The 13,763-nt window shown below is 36.3% G+C and overlaps 1 long non-coding RNA gene across 1 annotated transcript; it reads left to right on the top strand.

Moving 5' to 3' along the window:
- The first annotated feature begins 7,544 nt into the window (after nucleotides 1-7,544).
- Nucleotides 7,545-13,512, top strand: LOC135157738 (uncharacterized). Its single transcript, XR_010296721.1, has 4 exons — nucleotides 7,545-7,671; nucleotides 9,042-9,224; nucleotides 10,545-10,641; nucleotides 11,273-13,512. It is a non-coding gene; the product is annotated as an uncharacterized LOC135157738 (long non-coding RNA).
- The last annotated feature ends 251 nt before the right edge of the window (nucleotides 13,513-13,763 follow it).

Below are 13,763 nucleotides of genomic sequence, written 5' to 3'. Positions count from 1 at the left end.
TGACTCAGCCCTCACTTTGAAAACCGTCCCGCGGCCCCTGTGTATGACATGTAATATATCATGCAAGCATAGTTTAAGTTTGGAGCAAATATCGGCGGAGCAATTGTCGCGGAGCAATTGTCGTATAATCGGAGCAATTTTCGGCGGAGCAATTATCGGCGGAGCAATTGTCGTATAATCGGAGCAGATGTCGGCGGAGCAATTATCGGCGGAGCAATTGTCGGCGGAGCAATTTTCGGCGGAGCAGATGTCGGCGGAGCAGATGTCGGCGGAGCAAATATCGGCGGAGCAAATATCGGCGGAGCAAGTGTCGACGGAGCACATATCGGCGGAGCAAGTGTCGACGGAGCAACTGTCGGCGGAGCAACTGTCCGGAGCAATTGTCGGCGGAGCAGTTGTCGTATTTTGCGTAGCAATTGTCGGCGGAGCAGATGTCGGCGGAGCAATTGTCATGGAACCGTTTGATGATATCTAACGTGTCCATGTAAGAAGGAAAAATCACTAACAACTAAATATTCAAGTCTGAGATGGATCTACGTACCAAGACGTTCAATGTCGGAGGCATTCCTTATTGACATCTTCTGGCCAGTCTTGGTGAGCGAGAAGATTCTACCATCATTAGACCATGTGTATTTCGTGTTCGGATGCTTCATAGCTTTGGAGAAAAGGTCCTGTCGACGTGATGTGAGATCCTCTCTGATAACTATACCGGAGTTTTTCAATCTAGACTTCGAGCTATACATGACTTGACGGGCGTTATATCTCGAGAACTTTACTATGATTGGTTTCGGACGATGTTCAGGCGTAGCAGACGACGTTGCGGACTGGTAGGTAGGTTGATTTCCAAATCTGGAGCGGATGCGATGACTTCTATCGATGTCACGCGTGTCAATAGCAACGTTGATCCTTTTAGCTATGTCGAGGACAAGGTCATCGGTATTTACATTAACTCTTTCTTTCACGCCATATATCCGTAGACACTGCCTTCTTGTGTATTGCTCCTGGTCTTCAATCAGTGATTCCATGTCTGCAATCCTTTTTTTCAAAGAGTCAGAAGAGGCTGATAAGCATGCTATTTTCTCTTCGGTCTTCTTCATATCAAGTTGAAATGACCGATGAAGTTCATTTGCAATCTTTTCGTAGATTGTTGTGTATATCGCGTCAACGATCTCCTTGACTACAGTTGGGGAGCGTAGGGCAATAATCACTTTGTTAGTCAAATCACTCTTCATACCATCAGGTGAATTTGAATTTGAAAGCGTTGATAGGGTTGGGTGAGCAGCCGAATTGCCCTCCGAATCGTCGCAATCACTGATACAAACTTCCCCCGAAGCTCCGGTTAGCGGTTGATAGGGATTGTCGACCACAGTCTTCTTTTTTGCAGCAGCTTTCCTTTTCCCTGTAGTACTGTTAGGCATGATGTCCAAATGGCAGAGAAATTGATCCAAAAACTGATCAAGGGAGTATAGTATTCGACGGCGAATTCTCAAGACCTTTGAAATTATTGAAATGATGACTTAAAAAGCAATATTAATCCAGAAAATTCCGAGCTAAGAAATCGTATCCTGTGCGCGTTCGGATGGAGGACCTCACTGCACCAAATGCAGAACTTCTCAACTATGCCCTAAGTAGCAACACTGTCAAAGCAGCTTGGTCGCTTGATGGTAGACTCTTCGCCATAGGGAAAGCTCCAGGATGCCAGAAGATAATCATAAAGTCCAAAGCAGACGTTGATAAAATATAGTTGAATGAAATGAAGTACTCCTACCACTGTCTCACAAACTTTTAGCCATTTTTAACCTTATGGACATTTTTAAATCTCCTTGATGTTCTGTGTTGATTGTAACTGTGCAGCACTCATATATTGTCCTTTTTGTAAAGACTCAACTTTCATTGACGTAGAATTATGCAATTGTACGTTTTCAAGATGTGTACATTCTGTATTTCCTTTTAGTAGTATTGACGATAGCGAATTTAAACTTTTTTTCAGCGATACTAAAGCTTTATTAAACCATCAACATATCAATGATTTGAATAACTTAAACAGTAGCTTTACCAATGATTTTGATGAGTTTGATGTGCAATATGACCTTGATTTTAATTGTAAATACTACCTTGAAAGTGAATTTAAAGACTTTTATAGGGATAAGTGCTCGGATAACCATTTTAGTATGTTACACTTTAACTCACGCAGTCTCTCTAAAAACTTTCAAGCTATTTCTGACTTTATACGTACATTACCTTTGAGTTTCACTTTTTATGGTTTCTCTGAGACTTGGCTCAATGATAGCACTCCCATTTTGTTTAATATCACAGGTTATAATTTTATCAATAAAGACCGTAAACATGGAAGAGGTGGTGGTGTGGCCTTGTTGGTTGATGATAAGTTAGATATTACAATCAGAAACGATATACTTGCCAATGAAGATGATTATGAATCCCTATTTATTGAAGTTAATTTGAATAAGAGAAAAAATATATTGGTCGGTATTATTAATAGAAAGCCACAATCTAGTATTGCTCATTTTAACGACATATTTCAGAATTGTTTAGATAAAATTGATAGTGAAAATAAACCTTGTTATATCATGGGAGATTTTAATATCGATCTTATTAAATCAACCAGTGTGGGTTCAAACCATTTTCTTAATATCTTATATGCCAATAATTTTCTTCCTTTAATTGACAAACCTTCTAGAATTTCAAACACCTCATATACTCTTATAGACAATATATTTACCAATAACCTAAATTGCAATATATCATCTGGCTTATTTTATAATGACATTTCAGACCATTTACCAGTTTTTCAGATCACCAAAGAATATAGCCTCAATACTAAAGATGATGTTTGTGCGAAACGACTCATTAATAAAAATACTATAAAGGAATTTCAAGAAAAGTTGTTATCAATTGATTGGAATGTATTATTTGATTATGACAATGCCAATAAAGCATATGATATTTTCTTAAATAAATTTCATTATATAATGCAACTTTTAAAAAGGTAAAGTCAAGAAAAAAAGTATGTTCGTTAGAAAAAGACATATTCATTTTGAAAACGGCCTCAACTTTGGGTAAAGGATTAGTTTCCTACGGTTATTTATTTATTTATTATTATTATTATTATTATCTTTTTTTTTTGGGGGGGGGGGGCAAGGGGGCACTTGGGGGCATGTGCCTCCTGCTCCCTGTGATATAGTGATTTCTCAAAGTGGGACTAAATATCATAAAACACTGAATTATCAATAAAAATATGACTTGGCCAATATATTATTTCATGGAAAAAACAAATGATAAGGATAAGGAAGTATTAAAGAGGAGAAAGTTATCCAATTATTTTCTTTGTGTATCTTAACGATGAAATGACAATATTGTTTGGACAATTAAGATATTTTCGTTTATTGGGATTAAATTCTGGATTTCATTAGATGATAGCTTAAAGGTTCCCAAAGCTTGCACAGCTTTAAACAAAATTTGAAAAGCAAATTGTTTTCCAAATACATAAAACTCAACAGTGACTGACTTGAAGAATCATTTTTTTCTCTCTCCCTCTCTCTCTTTCTTTTACTCTTACATCAGCTTTTACATTTTATTTATTTTTGAACGAATATTTTTTGGCACAATTATATAACTTTTAATTTGTCCGTGTTATTTGTATTTACATCCTATATGTACCATTGGAATTGTTCAATATGCAGTCATCAAAACAGTGTTGGGCTAATTACGTGAATTATGTGAATGTTGTGTGCTGTTGTGTGATGGTTCATCATTTTTGTTATAAGACTGAAAGCCTGGTGGATGTGAGGAAGTGGCCTGGATGAAAGAAAAGTGAACATGTGTCCAATTACTGATTTGCATATTCTAAGACAATTTTGTTTCTGGATAAATTTTGCTATGCATTCCCTACATTAAGAGTAAAGGAGAAGTCCACGCAATCAAAAATTCATTTGAATTTAAAGAAAAATAACAAGATATTGCAGGAAATTTCATAAAAACTTTGATTCAAATTTATATAATTGATATTTTAACAGTTCCGTAAATATAACCTATTGTGATCAGATGAAGAGTTTCCTATCGTCAAATCTGCAAAGAATAAAAAACAAAATGCCACAAAAAATAGAAACGAATGTGATGTGAGTGACAACTCTAATTTGCATATCATTGTTTTGTGTATATGACTGTTTTGAGTAAAAACAACAAGGGAAATTACTCTATTCAAATAATTTTTAGTTGATGTGGACTTGACTTTTAACTCTACCCCTCCCATCCCAAATAAGAGTAGAAATAATCTAATCAAGAACTTGAAAATCAAAAGCAGCAATTAAGAAGCACGATTTGATAAATACAGGTCTGAATAGAATTTCACAAGAAAATAAAAAGAGAAAAAAGATGGGTAGGGACGGGGAAGGAATTAAAAAAAAAAAAAAAAAAAAAAAAATATCCGAGTTTCGAATCAGGGTCCTCGCACATGACAAAACAATGGCCAACGCAATTGGCCACAGACCACTGCCCTACCGGAGAGGCATTTTTAAGATATATAAAATAAAGTCCGCTTGCCGCTGTTGCCTAATAATGCTTCGGCAATTCAACTGCAATTTCAGTCATTTCGCGATGGATATTGCCGTGTTTTTTTTGTGGTTCCTGACTTTGCTACTTAATGAAATTTCATAATTTTTGTTCATATCATTCATAAAGAAGAATGTCTATGCTTTATATTGATTATAATATTAATGTGACGCAAGTGTGATTTCTACGTGAAAATATGCTTTGTTTATTCACATATATTTCTTGAAAAAAAAATAATTTCTAAGCTAAATATCGGTTACCAAAATACGTTAAATGTGCACTTTTTTCACTGTTCAGTAAATTCAAACTTTTATCTATATAACAAGACCAATCTTAAGAGGAATAAACAATTCTAAGAGCACAAAACGCTGATTGGAAAGATCGTCTCCAATGGGCTGCTCTCAGCTCAGCTGCTCACTGCTCATTGTGTGCCGTCACTCAGCTGGAGCTCGCAAGAGGACCGGTGGAAGGCAGAATATGGCATGAAAATAATTCATTTTTGAGAGCTGATTTCTGCAAACTCTGATCACTATTTTGAAAAGTGAAGTTATATATCTGATTAGTTATACTTCCCCTTTACAATGATGACCACATAAAGTCATTATAAAATACTTTTGATTCTTCGGGTGTATACTTTAAGTATTTGGGTTGTGAAACCCTACAAGTATTGGAAATATATCCCGTTTTTCAGTATTTTAATCATCGTTTTTGACACCCTTATAACGCCACATAGGCCTATACGTAACGTACTTACCCACTCTTTCCCTTTTTACGTATGGTCGCGCCTGGTATCCACTATTCAATGGAAGTGGGCCCCCGCGGGCGGCCTCTCGAGCTCTGGGAGGAACCAAAAGTGGATTTGGAAAGTCGTCCTACATCGGATGAAACTGATATGTGATTCATTATAGTTCGTGGATACTTCTGGACAATTTCTGAGGAGTTTTTTGTAGTTTTCTTCAAATTCACTCTGCCTCAAGTATTTTGCAGACTTGCCTACCGAGAATGCATCGTAGAAGCCATGATATGGGGCTAACTTGCTAACTTGCTCTTGGACCTATTGTTAGGTAAGCTGCTCAATGACATTCACAATGGATTTGCCCAGGGTAGTCCCCTTTGTGCTGATTTGTCTTCTTTTGTGCTGTGAACCCTAAACGAAATAACCCAGGTAAAAAGCCAACGTTGGCTCAACGTTGGAAACTTGAAAGTCGTTGGACGTTGGAAAAACTTGATGGATAATTTACGTTGAATCGACGTTGGAAACTAGTTTGATGGAAAGATGATGGACAATCAACAATGACACGACGTTGGCAACGTTGGAAACTTGTTAGTTGGAGAGTTGTTGGACAGTCGACAATGTCACAATGTTGGAAACACGTTTGATTGGATAGTTGTTGAACAGCCAGTAAAGGCACAACGTTGGCGACGTTGGAAACTAGTTCGATGGAAAGTTGTTGAACAACCAACAATGGCACAATGTTGACAAAGTTGAAAACTTGTTTGTTGGAGATTTGTTGGACGGTCGACAATGGCACAACGTTGGAAACTAGTAAGTTGGAGATTACTTGGATCGTCGACAATGACACAACGTTGGAAACTAGTGTGTTGGAGATTTGTTCCCTTACAAAAATGTCGTGTGGTATAACTGTGTGGTACCCGGCTTTACCACACAAATTACCACATGAATGTAGGTTACCACATGGTTACCACATGAACATCTGTGGTAATTTTCCATATCCTTGTGTGGTAACGTCAGCTGGTAGCTGTGGTAATTTGTTGTCTATGTGGTACTTCTGTGGTAAATCAAAATTACCACATGAATGCATGTTACCTCATGATGCCATTGTGTGGTAATATAAATTCAAATATGTGGTATTTGTGTGGTATCGTTATATTTCTGTGGTAAATCAAAATTACCACAGGAATGCATGTTACCACATGATGCCATTGTGTGGTAATGTAACTTCAAATATGTGGTATTTGTGTGGTATTGTATACTTCTGTGGTAAATCAAAATTACCACATGAATGCATGTACCTCATGATGCCATTGTGTGGTAATGTAAATTCAAATATGTGGTATTTGTGTGGTATTGTTATACTGCTGTGGTAAATCAAAATTACCACATGAAAGCATGTTACCGCATTAGCCCATTGTGTGGTAATGTAAATTCAAATATGTGGTATATTTGTGGTGTTATGCTCTGCGGTAAATCAAACTTACCGCATGAATGCAATACCACATGATGCTATTGTGTGGTTATGTATGTCAATTCAAATATGTGGTATTTGTGTGGTATTGTTATACTGCTGTGGTAAATCAAAATTACCACAGGAATGCATGTTACCACATGATGCCATTGTGTGGTAATGTAAATTCAAATATGTGGTATTTGTGTGGTATTGTATACTTCTGTGGTAAATCAAAATTACCACATGAATGCATGTACCTCATGATGCCATTGTGTGGTAATGTAAATTCAAATATGTGGTATTTGTGTGGTATTGTTATACTGCTGTGGTAAATCAAAATTACCACATGAAAGTACCGCATTATATAGCCCATTGTGTGGTAATGTAAATTCAAATATGTGGTATTTTTGTGGTGTTATGCTCTGCGGTAAATCAAACTTACCGCATGAATGCAATACCACATGATGCTATTGTGTGGTAATGTCTATTCAAATATGTGGTATTTGTGTGGTATTGTTATATACTGCTGTGGTAAATCAAAATTACCACATGAAAGCAACCACATTAGCCCATTGTGTGGTAATGTCAATTCAAATATGTGGTATTTGTGTGTTATTGCCCTTCTGTTGAAAATCAGAAATACCACACAAAAAAGTTATCACACCCATAACTTAGACCCCCCTCAGCTCACCCCCTATCAGAATTAAAAATTGATTCGCCGGGGGGGGGGGGGGCGGTGACAGGCTTGCGCATGCGCACTTACCGCCAACATTTGAAAAGAATTCCGTTGCGTTGCAGTTTATTGAACTCCATCGAGAAGTGTGACGAAGAAGGCCGTTAATAATTCAACTACTTAAAGAATACGGGTTAGATATGGACAACGACTTCGAAGACATTTGCAGTAGGCTAAACAGTAAGTTAGATAACCATTTTCTATGATTTTCTTTTCGTAGTTTGTTAAATGCCCCGGCTTGCAACTAGCTAAAGATTTCGTCAATGAAAATGACATGACACTGGCAATCCCATCCTGTCTAACCGGGCGCTCGCCCGGCCCCGAGCGCCTGCTCGCTGCTGTGAGTGTGATGTGGACCACTGGCTGGTGGTCTCAAACTTAGTCTGCACACAGCACACCTAACGATTTGAGTTTAGATTTAACGTGAATTTCCTATTTTACAAAATCTTTCAATTGATGATGTTCCTTGTATTCTTATGAGTAAGTGTGCAAAAAGTTTCATAAAAAATTGAGAGAAATAATTGATTTTCTTGGGAAAAAATCTCGGCCAGTCATGGTCATTTTGAAATTTGATTGAACAAAATGATTAGTGCCATAGTGGTAGGATGGGGGTCGGGTGTCCGGACAGTTTATCTTTTTGAATCCTTCTTTTTTGTCTTTGGATTACACTAAAAATATGAATTCAATACTTTTAATCATCTTCTATTTTGTTCCTTATAATATTTCCTAACATTTTGTACTAAAAATTGATGGAACTTCGCTTGTAATTTTTTCCAAATGCCTTTCTAAAATTGATCGTCCGGACACACAACCTGTCCGGACACACAACAACTGGGTAATACTAATAGTGGCCGATGTCTGCGCACCTATTCACTTTACACAGACCTATTACACATGATGCGAAGATTTCGATAAGAAAGCAGTCACAGAGACAGAGGCTGCATTTTGAGACCGTCACATGAAATGCCCAGCAAAGAGTTCCATATGCAATTCCAATGCACCCCCCACCAACATGATAAAAAATAAGATTGTTGAGACTTAATTCCATTCCAGTTCGTTCATTTCAGATTTTTCTATAATTTTTTTTTACCGTTGTGTTGGCACCTAAGTTGGGACTTGAGATCACCTCGTTTTATTTGCAGTCAAGACCTGTTCCTGCTATGCTAGCGAGAAGTGCTGATACCGGAAGGGGTATTTTAACGATTATCAGCCAATAGTTCGACTAGACTTGACTCACAGAGTGACACAGACCCTTGAGTAAATAAACCGATGTCTATGGACAATTACACACACTAGATACATGGATCCATACATGCTCAAAATTTGACGGAATAAAGCCATATTTTAGTATGTATTTCCACTCCTAGTACTATCCACTCCCCCATCATATATATGTTCTATATTGTGCTAGATATATTATTCTGAACCTTCTTCATGTTTTTCAATTTTAGGGGAGTGCATATGGAACTCTTGCCAATGCCCTAAATTCATTATTTTCCCACCATTTTGAGTCAGATTTTTTATGAATAGATCTGTTTATGACATTTCAGGAGAAAGAGAGGGAGACCCAAAACTACCTGTCCTGGCATCACATTTGAGGAGAAGAAGTCGGTGAATATGACTTAGCCCGGGGGAGTTTCCAGAAGAAGGCCCAGAACCACCGGCCGCCAGGAGTGGAGGTCCTTTGTTGTTGCTCTACATGTCAGGAGGCATCGGGCAGTAGGTAAGACTAAGTAAGTACAGTAGGCTCTTTCAGGTGTAAAGTTTATTTTTTGTTTGGAGTCGTTGCGTATCTTCCATTATCAGAATCGCGCAGATTCGGATGTGCGCAATCTTGGGGCACCTTATCTGTCAATGGTCCTAACTGTACTTAGAGGACTTTGTGATGATGTTTTTATCATTTTTACATTGTACCAGGGGTATTTTTATTCACGGAGCCTAGACAAGTCTCTGTTGCCTGTAGAACTTGGTACATAAAGATGATTTCCGTAAAAAATCCACCTTTCCCACAATAATTTTTGGGCAAACATTTAATTTGTCCAATTTGTAAGCCTTTGTAATCTAAATATAAAAAATTAAGGCTTAAGAAATGTTAATTGTAAGCAGGTAAACATTTCGAAGGATCACTTGCTTGCAATTCCCAAGCTATATAACACAATGACATGACCTTTAACTGGAGTGACGTCCATATGCAAGAAAATACAGAGAGAATTGGTGCAAATGCATAGCTGGTTGTGCTAGTATTAGATTCCAGGCTGACGTGTATCGGTTTGGACGTTCTAATGACAAGTTTAGAGTGTAATTTGGCGCTAATAGAGTTTCGCAAAGGTTGATCTGGCGATGCCAGAAAACTAATTTCACCTCAAAATTTGTCAGATTTTTTGGCCAAATATCTATTCAATTTAATGTGTTCTAAAACTACTAAAGATTAAGTATAAGAATAATAATATATTCATAGGCCTACCGATAGTAAAATTAAAAAAAATAATGAAAGGCCTAACTTAACCACATTTAGGGCCTATTACTATTGTATATTTAAAGCTTTTATACAGATTGTCTTTAATTTGTGGAAGTTAAAAATCAAGATGATGATTAGATCTAGAATTCTCAGATCTGAAAGTTAGACCATAACTTACCTTAAAAATCCTGCAAAATTTTCTAAATGCCTCATTTTGCCAGCCACATTTGAAAGGGTTCCTGCCCATTACGAAAACTATGCACTTTAAAAGATTCATATTATTATTGTTAAAAAGACAAAAATTGAAGTGACAAGTAAGCTGCAAACAGTTGCTGGATACTCTTTGCATTAATATGTTCCTCACACTGACACTGCTGTTACAGTTCCATGTAAAAATTGAACATTGAAATTGCATGCACATTAATGAGTGGCACATGCGAAGAATTACTTGTAGGACCCTTAGGCTTACTACACCATATATTTTGCGTCTTACCTACTGTGCATGTGCCATGGCTGGGACATGTACTTGTAGATTTTGCAATTTCTTGGCATGATTGAGGTTAACATTTTTTTTCTCTCTCTCTCTTTTTTGCAGCCCTGGTAGAAGCACCATCTTGATACTATCATTCAAACTCTCATCAGCTGTATCATTATAGGTGGACTAAAAGAACAATATTCATGCAGATATAATGGTGAGTACAAATTTATCCTTTTTGGAAGGTATTTTTTATTATTATTGTGTTATTTTGATTATTTACATGTGCATGAACATGAGATGCAGTTAAATAATTTTGATTTTGTAACCACTCTGATACAAAGCTTGTGTAATGCTCTTACAAGGTTCATGCTGTTGTCAATTCAAACGTAATAGATAGGCATAAGTGAAACATCAACACCTAATGTGCATTTATGATCACATCAGAATTGATCTTCGTTATGTGAAATTGGCAACTTGTAATTTCTTATTCAAACTGATGGAATTATCCCATAACCATTAAAAACACATTAAAAAAAAGCATGAATTAAAATCATGTTTAATTAAAATAAATATTTTTTTTTTAAATAATTTTACTCTAAAATGTCCTTCCCTATACAGAGATGGTTTGGAGGTGCAGCAGATCTTGAGGGCATCAAGCCCCCTCCCCGGACTTGACTTTACATGTTAATATTTTAAGTATAAATATGTAACAAACCCCACATTGTTTTTTAATCATTTTTTAAAAAGTTTGGAAATTGATATTGAAACCATGTAGTTTTTAATGAATATTAAATAGTTAATGCAGGAAAGGCTTTTATGTTTATCTTCTTCTGTTATTTTTGCAGATGCCTTAAGTTGAAATGGAAGGTGTCCTGAATCAGCATCCATTCATCTGGTTTCGTAACTCCTTTCATAGTGCTATTGGAACCTGCTCCCTACCAGTATAACATCAAACAGATTGGAAGAATAAAGGCCAATGGGAAGTGCCTTTTATATTTCTACTTGCCACAAAGCAGTCCATGGTTTAGCGCAATCTAAACTGGACTATTGTAATGCTCTTCGTGCTTGAATTAGGGCGATCTGGACTGACTGCAGATAGTACAGAATGCTGCATCTATTGTGCCATTTGCCATACGCCAACTTCGCTGGCTGCAAGTCAAGTAAAGGATATACATGAACATCAGTGTCCGTCTCCTGATTTTCAAAGTCAATGACAGAGATCCAGATTACATGTATTATAAGGAATCCCTTGTGCGTCATTTTCATTCTAGGCGCACTTGCCTTTTTATTTTTGTGATCATTACGCACCTACAAATTAGCTACTGGTGATGCAACTTTCTCCACTACTGCTCCAAGGCCATGGAATTAGCTCCTTCCTCTCCTCCAGTTGTCAACAACCTTGGATCAATCCAAATACAATTTGAGAAGACCTACCATATTCCTGATCTTTGCTCTGTACTTACAACAATACTGTCACTGCCTGGTAATTTGAATTTTTTAAAATCTCGTGCTGACTAGGATGGCGTCTCAATTCATCCAAATTAGACAAGGGATAATAAAGTAATGTATGACATTCTAACCTCTGCATTATTTTGGTGAAAGAGCTCTAAGCATATGCAAGTAGCAAGCTGATGATGTCATACTGACGTACATTGTACATGTACACGTATCCCCAACTTATTATTTTGTATATAAAATTGTGCATTTAATTTTGTTTACCAAGAATGAAACAAATCGGATTGTAAACTGTATTGATGTGACTTACCTGTATTGATTATTGCTGGAAGTTCTTTTGCTACATGGGATTGGAAGACATACTTATTACACACATGAAGTAAATTATTATTTTATCTGGTAACATGAGAACAAAAAAAATGTGGGCATGATATCATAAACTTACATGTATCTACTTGCATGTGTTGATGACCAATATTTTTGTAATTGTTTTTTTTTAAATTTTATCTGATTTTGATAAAATTTTCACTATTTTGCATGGTAAAAATTACTTTATTTTAGATTATGTTGAGCCCGTATCATATACAAGTACAACTTTACAGATAAATTACCAGTTGTAGTAACAATCTTAAAATGAGTTCGAACAGAATCCAATAGAATTACCAGCAAAATATAAAAGATATGTGCCATAATTATAGCTCGGGAAGAAAATGTGTAATTGCTGAGAAATGAGCAAAATAAGCATGTAATTCTATCAAATGTCAGGTATTTTTCAAATCAATCATACATGTAATACACTGTCCTGTCCCACATATGCTTTTCTGTGTTAGTGATCATCAGAATAATTGATTTTAAGTTCAAAATTAGTAATTTTACAAAGATACAAGTTTACATTACTGTACCAGATCTAGAGATTATGTACAATATTTTGACAATTTCTCATGAAATAATTGTTTGCTGCAACTGCTGTCTTTTTAATACCTCTAAGTGATAGTGTAATACAACCACAAACTTTTCTTAAGAATTAATGTACATGTATGATTCTTTCACCCAAATTTACATGCATTGATACTGTTGACTACTTGCCAAAAGTTCCTGCCAAAAGCCTTTTTTTTTTTTACGATGTACATGCTTTTATAGACGACCTGCCAAAACATTGTATTGTATATATATTCAAGGACCAACCAAAAAGAGATGAATAAAATGTTTGAAGGAAATTGAAATTAACTTTAAAATTGATAGCTGTCAATGCAGTATTATTACAGGGTTCCCACAGTCATGGAAAATCCTGGAAAAAATTGGTCATGGAAAGTCAGAGATATGTGAAAAGTCATGGAATTGCATTTACCTCTTGGCTATGACAGCTTTCTAGTTTTTTATGTCTCACAACTCTCATACTCTGTGATTGTACTCTACTTTTATAATTGGTGTTCATGATCATAACATGTCTGATTTTGTAAACTGTGCCAGAAAGGAATTAAGTCATGGAAAGCAGCAATTTAGTCATGGAGAGGTCATGGAATTCTGTTTTCAAATTTCTGTGGGAACCCTGAATAGGTTTGTGCACTTGACACAGTGTGCACTACAGATGAACTTTGTAATGCCATGATATAAACCAGTACAATATCTTAAAGGAAAATAAAACCCAAAATATAATACCACATGATACCATTGATAAATACAGGACAATGAAAATGAATCCACTCATATACCCCCAATCCAATTTCCCAGTATGGAGTACCACCTTTTCAAAGTTGGCATCTTCTGGTTCGAAGTCTATGGATGGAGATTATTCCGTCAGCGACGAACTACATCTCTAAACGTTTGGGCATTATATATTCTATTTCATCGATAATAAATCAAATGTACAGATAAAACTCA

Source organism: Lytechinus pictus, unplaced genomic scaffold, assembly GCF_037042905.1.
Source record: "Lytechinus pictus isolate F3 Inbred unplaced genomic scaffold, Lp3.0 scaffold_19, whole genome shotgun sequence".
Lineage (NCBI taxonomy): Eukaryota > Metazoa > Echinodermata > Echinoidea > Temnopleuroida > Toxopneustidae > Lytechinus > Lytechinus pictus.
This window is presented reverse-complemented; position numbering and strand designations above follow the sequence as displayed.